Source organism: Zalophus californianus, chromosome 15 (assembly GCF_009762305.2).
Source record: "Zalophus californianus isolate mZalCal1 chromosome 15, mZalCal1.pri.v2, whole genome shotgun sequence".
NCBI classification, from domain to species: Eukaryota; Metazoa; Chordata; class Mammalia; order Carnivora; family Otariidae; genus Zalophus; species Zalophus californianus.
The window spans coordinates 17,562,608-17,571,993 of record NC_045609.1 but is presented as its reverse complement, the minus strand read 5'-3'; the positions used below and the strand labels follow the sequence as shown (position 1 = coordinate 17,571,993).

The window sequence follows — 9,386 nt, the reverse complement described above, 5'->3', positions numbered from 1 at the left end:
ATTAAGAACATTCATGACTCATGGGAAGAGGTGAAAACATCAACGTTAACAAGAGTTCAGAAGAAGTTGATTCCAACCCTCATGGAGGACTGTGAAGGGTTCAAGACTTCAGTGGAGACAGTCTCTGCAGATGTGGTGGAAATAGCAAGAGAATTAGAATTAGAAGTGGAGCTCGATGATGTGGCTTATTGGCTGCAATCTCATGATTACACTTGAACGGATGAGGAGTTGCTTCTTATGGATGAGCAAAGAACATGGCTTTGTGAGATGGAATCTATTCCTGGTGAAGATGCTGTGAAGATTGTTGAAATGACAACAAAGGATTTAGACTATTACATAAACTTGGCTAATAAAGCAGTAGCAGGGTTTGAGAGGCTTAACTTCAGTTTTGAAAGAAGTTTTACTGTGGGTAAAATGTTATCAAACAGCATTGCATGCTACAGAGAAATGGTTCATGAAAGGAAGAGTCAAGCAATGCAGCAAACCTCGTTGTTGTCTTATTTTAGGAAATGGCCAAAGCCACCCCAACCCTCAGCAGCCACCACCCTGATCAGTCAACAGCCATCAACATCGATGCAAGACCCTCCACCAGCAAAAAGATTATGACTCCCTGAAAGCTCAGATGATGGTTAGCATTTTTCAGCAATAAAGTTATTTTTTAAAGGAGCCTGAGATGTGGATGTCAGTGGGCAGGAGCTGCTTGCATCCCCATGCAGAGAGAGGGCATCTCAGGCCAGACTGCACCACTAATTTCGCTTGGCAAAGAACTTGCTCCCTGACGGCGTGGCTGACAGACACTTTGGAATCCAGGTGAGTGAGCTGAAGGGCAGCTGTGAAGGGCAGCTCTGGCTGGCACTTGTCCTGCAAGTCTGGTAACGTGTTTCTCTCTGCATTTGAAGAGACTATGCAGAAATAGGGGTCTCCTAATCCTTGTGCTTTCCAGCATATGCTCTTCCTTCCTGCAGAAACTTGGTGTCCACAATGGTAGCTTTGTGTACAGTGTGTGCATGGGAAATTTGTCAGGTGACACTGAATGACTGATGTATTCAGTGAGTGATGGGACAACTGACACCCCCTGGGGGGTGCAGGGTGGGAATGCATGAATGTGCAAGATGGATTCCATATTGGAGAAACCCTTAGCTGATGGACAAATCAGCATTCAGGTGACCCCTCTCCCAGTTACTGATATTTTCTATTTGCTTACCAGTGTTCACTGGAATGCCTTTTTGAGAATGAGATGTCATATGTATTTTTTTTTTTAATGTGGGTCTTGAATTTACGACCCTGAAGTCAAGACTGAGGCAAAATCAAGAGTTGGACACTTAACCAACTGAGCCGCCCAGGTGCCCTGTATTTTTTTTTTTAAGATTTTATTTATTTATTTGAGAGAAAGAGAGCACGTACTAGAGCGGGGTTGGGGGGAGTGGGCAGTGGGAGAGGGAGAAGCAGGCTCCCCACTGAGCAGGGAACCCGACACAGGACTCCATCCCAGGACCCTAGGATCATGACCTGAGCTGAAGGCAGATGTTTAACCAACTGAGCCACTCAGGTGCCCTAGGTGCTGCTGTATTTTTGATTCTTAGAATCTGAAGGGGTCATAAGATGCATTCCATGAGAAATAATATTGAATCATCATGTGTCCAGGGGTGAGGGGCTCCCCTGCAGGAAGGGTGTAAGAAGGAACTAACATTTATGAAGTGTTTGGAAGGTGAGAGGCAATGGCTTGGATGCCAATGACAGCTTTTTGCACTGGATGCCATTTGGGGGTAAGGTGGGGTGGGTGAGCTACCTTAGAAAGAAAACTGAGAACACAAGTTTATGCACCCAGTCTGATTTTTGAGAGAGCTTGGCATTGAGGTTTGTCCCAGAGGCTAGCCGTGGCCCTGCCTCAGGGTAGGTGTGGCTAGGGCAGGTGGGGATGGTTGTGGGAGGTGTGAAGCTCAACAGACTTAGTGTGTCCCTTGGTGTGGCTCTGTAGGTGCGTGACAATCAGATTGCAGAGCATGTGCTCTCTCTCCTCCTGGCAGGCAGGTGTGTAGCCTATGGGCTGGACCAGTATGGTCGAGAAAGTCCTGGAAATGGGCAGGCAGAGGCTGTGGTGCCTCAGGTACTGTTGGCAGCACCACACTCCAAGGTTAGTTGATGAAATGTGATGAATTTGCATATCAACAAAGCCAGGACCATCACCAACTAGTTTGAGAGTATACATTTGGAATAAAACCTTTATAAAGCCCAAATCCTTCCAGTTGTCAAGTAATGGGACAGTATCAGGAGAGATGGAGGAATGACCTTTACTCCCAATTTGTTCAGAGATGCCATCTCATTGTGAGCCTTGGGCATCTTATGACCCAAAAGTTCCTCCCATAAGCACCAAAATTATTCCAGAGAGATTCAGACTTTTCTTGATATCTAGGAATCAACCGTACTGAATACAGTCTTCTATCAATGGTTCAGATATCATAATAATTTCAGCCCAATATTTACTCTCCACCCACTTCTCTCCTCACCCCTCACCCCTCACTACTAGCCCCATGCCACATACACTAAAAACTGACACCTGAATGATCTTCTAAAAAAGAATATCTGGGGGCATCTGGGTGCCTCAGTTGGTTAAGTGTCTGACTCTTGATTTTGGCTCAGGTCATGATCTCAGAGTCCTGAGATCAAGCCCCATGTTGGTCTCTGTGCTGGGTGTGGAGCCTGATTAAGATTTTCTCTCCCTCCTCTTCTGCCCCTCCCTGCTAAAAATTAATTAAGTAATTAATTAATTAAAAATAAAAAAGAATATCTGATTGTGTTTGTGTCTCTCTGCTCTTAAAGCCTTTTATCAGCTTTCCACTGCTCAGAAGATAAAGACAAATCCCTTGACATGGTTGGTGAGGCCTTGCATGCTCTGGCCCCACCTCCTTCTCCAGCCTCATTACCCAGCGGGGTGCCCTCATCCTGTCTTTCAGGCTCGTGTATTTGCCAAGCTCTTATCGGCCACAGGGATATTATACGTGCTATATTTCCTGTCTGGAATGATTGTCCTCTTTTTATCTAGTTAATTCTTACTCATAATGACTCAAAGGTCACTTGCTCAAGGAAGCTTTTTCTGATATCTCTGACCAGTTTAAATGTCTCCATTATGGACTCTGATAGAACCATGAGCACTTGCACTTAGAAACAGTTGCAATTTTGTAGTTATTTATATATATATATTTTATTGGTGTTTGTCTCTCTTCCAAACTGTTAGCTCCATCAGGGCAGAAACAATACTGCTTTTGCCCATCATTGTATCTCAATGCCTGGTATTCCCTCAAGCATCCATAATGTGCCAGGCACTGTTCTGGTGCTAGAGATGCCGGAATAAGCAAAATGAAGGTCCCTTTCCCCATGGAGAGTGCTTTTTTTCATTAGTCAATATTTACTATGTTCTAGGTACTGGCTGTTTTTCATGAATTACCTCATTTAATCCCCTTAAAATCTGGTTTTTACCTTATTATTTCTCTTCTTTCAGATCTTATAAACAGAAGCTTGAATTTCTTAAGCTCCTCATTTCACAGCATATTATCACTAGCGATCTGCTGGACACTTCCTTGGTTCACTATTATCCCCTATTCCCCACTCTTATAATGCCCCCTTCCACCCCTGAAAGAATTCTGGTGTATCTTTTTGTTTGAATGTGTTTTTCAAAACTGAGGCTTGCTGTTTGATGCATTTTTGTTGATGTTTGATGAGTTTTTAATTTACACAAATGTTTTTGTGTTATGTATTTCTTACTTTTCCCCCAATGGCACAGTTCCTAAGATCCATCTATACTGTTATGTATGCATCTAATTCATCACTTCTAATTGTTGTGTGGTACACCATAAAATGCATTTAATACACTATACCTTTCCAATTTCCTAGAGATGAACAACCACATTTCCACCAATATAATAAATGTGTGATTTGCACAATGAACACACTCATACAGTTCTCCTTATATACGAAGAGACAAAATTATACACCTAATGAGTGGCAGAACGAAAAGTTTCATGCAGCTACAATTTCTCACTTTGTAATACTGCCTAGAATTGGCGTGAATACAAAAAATCATGTGAATATTATGTACTAATTGGGGAAATGTAAAGATAAAACTTTCTAAACCATAAAATGGTACCCACTGGACATGTTTAATAGATGAGGAATTAGAAAGCTTTAACTGTGCCTAAAACCAAAGAACAAAGGGGAGGAAATATTATCCAAGTAGATTTGGCACTAGATCTTTACTAATCAAGTAAGGATTCCAGAATGTTCTTCAGGTCCAATGGAAGCCTCTTCCATGAGTCTACTGTTAATGGACACAAAGAGCCGCATAAAGGGCACCATATCTGGCCATAACCCAAACTAGACAGGTTGGCTGCATTCTGGACATGCAAAGATACAGAAGAGTTTCATGCAGAGAATTGAACATGATGACATCTGAGATTCTTTACAACTTTAAGATGTCCTTGTTTGACTTGTGAGTCTATACACCGACTGCTTCACTCAATATTGTGAACAGATGGGGCACCTAGGTGGCTCAGTCGGTTAAGCGTCTGTCTTCAGCTCAGGTCATGATCCAAGAGTCCTGGGATCGAGCCCCACATCAGGCTCCTTCCTTAGCAGGGAGTCTGCTTCTCCCTCTCCGTTTGCCCCTCCCCCACCACTTGTGCTCTGTCTTTCACTTTCTTTCTCTCAAATAAATAAATAAAATCTTTTAAAAAATATTGTGAACAGAGACTGAAGACACAGCTGCTGATCTCAAAGAGCTCAGGGTCTAGTTAGGAGACAGACAATAAACACATAGTTAAATATGGCAGGATCTTTGCATTATCCTGAACCCACACAGACCTTTTTTATAACACAGAAATGAGATTACCAACTCAAGCCAGGAAAACAGAGAGGGGTTTCCTACAGAAAGTGATGCTTGGAAGGAGAGGTAGTTGGAGAAAGGCATGCCCTGTGTCTGGAACTGTACATGCCAAAGTACACAGGTGAAATAACAAATGATTTTATTTTATTGAAAAATAAACCACTACTCTTTATAATAGCATTGAAAATCAAATGTCTAGGGGTGAATTTAATGAAAGATGTGCAAGAACTTTACCCTGGAAACAGTAAGCATTTTTTGAGAGGAATTAAAGAAGCTATAAACAAGTGGAGAGATATACCATATCCATGGATTAGAAGGATGAATGTCTTAAAATGTTTATTTGCTCTAAATTGATCTATAGTTCCAATGGAATGCTTACCAAAATTACAGCAGGTTTTGGGGGAAGAAATAGGAAATTTAATTCTAAAATTTTTATGGAAATTCAGAGGACCTAGAAGTGCCAAAATTATCTTGAAGAAGAAGAGTGTTGAAGAACTTACACTACATCATTTCAAGACTTGCTATAAACACAATAATCAAGTCAGTGTGGTATTGTGTAGGGAAAAACACACAGGTCAATGGAAGAAAAGGGAGTCCAGAAATAGACCTCTACTTTTACAGTCAAACTTATTGCAGACAAGGGTACCAACATAATTTCAATGGTGACAGGAAATTCTTTCAACAAATAGTGCTGGAAATACTGAATATTCTTATGGGGAAAAAAAGTAAAGTAAATTCTTGTCTCACTGAACAAATAAAAAAATAATTTGAGATGAATCAAAAGTCTACATAAAAAAAAACAGAACCATAAAGCTACTAGAAAAAAATACAAGAGAAATTCTTTGCAATTTTCAGTTAGATATGGATTGTTGAGAGAAGACACGAAAAAGACAAATCCTAACATAAAAAACTGATAAATGGACTTCATCTACAATTAAAAATTTCTGCCCATCAAAGTTACCACTTAAGTAAATGAGCAGATAAACCACAGACAGGCGAAAACTATTGCAGACATAACCTGATAAATGTTTATACTCAGAATATATTATTAATACATTAATAAGAAGATAATTCAATATTTTAAATGGACAAAATACTTCACAAAAGACAATATGCAAGTGGCCAATAAGTACATGAAAATATACTCACATTTTTAATTGTTAGAAAAATGCAAATTAAAACCACAATGAGATAGTATTACACACCCACCCAGAATGGTAAAATAAAAAAAACAATGACAACACCAAATGTTAGTGGGGATGTAGAGCAATTAGACTCTCATATTGGTTGATGAAAGAGTCAAAAGGTACAACCAGTTTGGGAGAACCAATAAGCAGACAGCTACCCGTGACCCAATAGTTCCAATTCTAGGCATTTGCCCCCAGAGAAATAACCGATCATCCACAAAAGACTATATAAAAATATTCTTAAGAGCCTTATTCATGATAATCTCAAACCGAAAACAGCCAAATGTTCATCAACAGAAAAGTAGATTTTAAAACTGTGGCGTAGTGCCCACCTGAGCAACACCTATACTACAATTGGAATGATACAGAGATGATTAGCATGGTCCCTGCACAAGGATGACATGCAAATTTGTAAAGCTGTCCATATTTTTTTGGATAAAGAAGATGTGATGTACACACACACACACACACACACACACACACACACACACAATGGAATATTACTCAGCCATCAAAAAGAATGAAAACCATTGCCATTTGCAGTGACGTAGATGGAGCTAGAGTATATTATGCTAAGCAAAATAAGTCAGTCAGAGAAAGACAAATACCATATAAGCTCACTCATATGTGGACTTTAAGAAACAAAACAGATGAACATAGGGGAAGGGAAGGAAAAATAAAATAAGATGAAAGCAGAGAGGGAGGCAAACCATAAAAGATGCTGAGCTCCAGGAAACAAATGGAGGGCTGCTGGAGGGGAGGTGAGGGAGGGATGGGGTAATTGGGTGATGGGCATTAAGGAGGGCACTTGATGTAATGAGCACTGGGTGTTGTATGCAATTGATGAATCACTAAATTGTACCTCTGAAACTAATAAAAAAATTGTGGCATATTACACATGGAATGCGTAAAATAGTATTTTCTATATGATTCCATTTATGAAGTTCCAGAACAGACAGAACTCATCTGTGGCAATAAAGATCAGAAAATGGTTGCCTCTGGGGTAAGAGGATGGTAGGTTGACTGGAAAGGGACACGGGAAAACTTTCTAGAGCACTGCAAATGTTCGGTATCTTGCTCCACAGATACAATTGTCAAAACTCATTGTACTGATCCCTCAGGATTTTTTTTTATATTATTGTATGTTAATTATATCAAAAGGAAGGAGGGAAGGAGAGAAGGCAGGCAGCCAGACAGGCAGACACACGGTCTGATAAGAGAATCTTGGGCAATTGCTGATGCCTAGAACACTGGTGCCATGCTGGAAAGAGGTAAGAAGGGGCCCTGCCCTGCTCACAAGGTCAAGCTATCTCTGACTTTTCCCCTCCCTTGACAAAAGGAAAGCCTGAATGATTTTTATGCAGGAATGACATTTGTGCCTTAGAGAGGTCACCTTGATGAGAGGTGAGGCAGGGCGTTAGGCATCTGCTATGACCAGGGGGATGTTACAGGAGATGATTTGGAGATTCCAGCTGGTTACAGTGGTACATGCAATGTTATTTTTAGCCTCTCCCAACAGGAAGGAAGAGCATTTCTCTGGTTGCTAGGGAAATCGTGTTCTTAGCAGTTACATCTTGGTTCCTAATTTAAGTCTTGGGGGAAAGAAAAGTCTTGGGGAAAACCAGAGAACTTTACAAGCCAGTGAGGGTATGCCTTGCCAGGACTGTACACCTGCTCGAAAGTTGTTATTTTTCTCCTAATGCATTCATGAGTAACTGTCACTATAGCAACAATGATGCGGGACAAAGCTGGGTCATCAATGGAGAACTCCTGCTGGTTACAGGATGGAGGTCAGTCCAGGAAGCCCTGTTCAGGACCAGTGGCAAGTGTTGGAACAGATGGATATGCTGGTAGCCACTCCAAGTGCCAAGGGGTGGGAAGGTTGTAGGCAGAGGGTAATCTGATGGGCGCATACGTTTGCTGCCAGCCCATCGTGGTCCTAATTCCTGTGGGGCAAAATCTCAAATTCCCCTGGCATTTGGCTAAAGCTTACTGTGGTTTCTTGGGCGTAGTACATTTAAAGCACACGTTTGTCTAGACTCTTAACTACGGAGAACAAACTGATGGTCGTTGGGCGGGGGGTGGTTGCGGGGAGAGGAGAAACAGGTGGTGGGGATTAAGGAAGGCACTTGTGATGAGCACCGGGTGATGTATGGAAGTGTGGAATCACTGTCTTGTACACCTGAGACTGATATTACACTCCATGTTAACTAACTGGAATTTAAATTAAAACTTAAAAAAAAATAAAGCACGTGTTTGCCAGATGAAAGACATGTCATGGTGGTAGTAAGAGAAGAATCCAAAATTGCCTTCTGGCTTTGGAGCCATGCCGTTATGGGAGCAAAAGAGTAGCTTTGGGGCTTTTGCTGTCCCATAACTTCCATCGGCATCCAGCTTCCTTTAGTAGCATGGACAATGGACCTAAGTCTTTCGTGAGACATCAATAAGACATAGTTTAGAGTTTAGCGACGTTCTCTCATCCCCGTGAAAATATACAGGACCATCTCTGGCAGAGCACAGGGCTGTGTTCCAGCATACCTGACTCATTTCCATCCCAAACCACCACATTCCTTCCACCTCACCGCTGGAAAGCAATGTTGGCAGCTTGTCAGTGTTTTCCAGAGGCGATTCTGTGATGAGATGAAAGGGCCTTCCTTTGGTTTTCAACTGGTTTGTGCAAGTGAGGGTGGGCAGCACACCACCACCTTTCTCTCCACCTGGTTCCAAGGCTAGCCCCTCTCCCCCACTGCAGGTCAGAAGGCAGCTTTCAGAAAATACCCAGACCAGCACATCTCATCATCTTTTTCCCTGTTCTGTCATACCTGATGGATGGAGTCCCCACTCGTGACAAGTTTCAATGGATGCACGTAGATTTTGATGAAACAGGAAAAAAAATTGTGTGAGGAAAGAAAGCTCTGCAATGATGCATCGTCATTAGCCCCATTCTGGGTGCCTCTGGGGGGACAGCCTCCTTGGCATGGGGTGGGGACTACAGGTGCACGTGGCCCTTCCTTTCCTTCCCTCCCATGCATGGTGTGTTTTGAAGGCAAGTAAGGTAATGTGAATTGATCTTGCTGTAATCTCAAATCAACTCTAATTCCTTTTGTCACATGAAATCATCCCCAAATCTTACTGATGACTGATAATCGTTGAACCCTCGGCAGCTCCTACCACCCACTGAAACCCATTTGTCATCCCTGCAAGTCTTTTGAGCCACCTTAGTTCGCTACCTGTCCTCGGTTCCATGCCACATTGACTTTTCACGGTTCAAAGATATAGAGGAGAGGCACCCAATTTACCTAGACTTGTGTGGCATTGAT

At 42.0% G+C, this 9,386-nt stretch overlaps 1 non-coding gene across 1 annotated transcript; it reads left to right on the top strand.

The window, feature by feature from the left end:
• Window positions 1-6,390: 6,390 nt before the first annotated feature.
• LOC113923956 lies at window positions 6,391-6,497 on the top strand. Its single transcript, XR_003520466.1, has one exon. It is a non-coding gene; the product is annotated as a U6 spliceosomal RNA (small nuclear RNA).
• The last annotated feature ends 2,889 nt before the right edge of the window (window positions 6,498-9,386 follow it).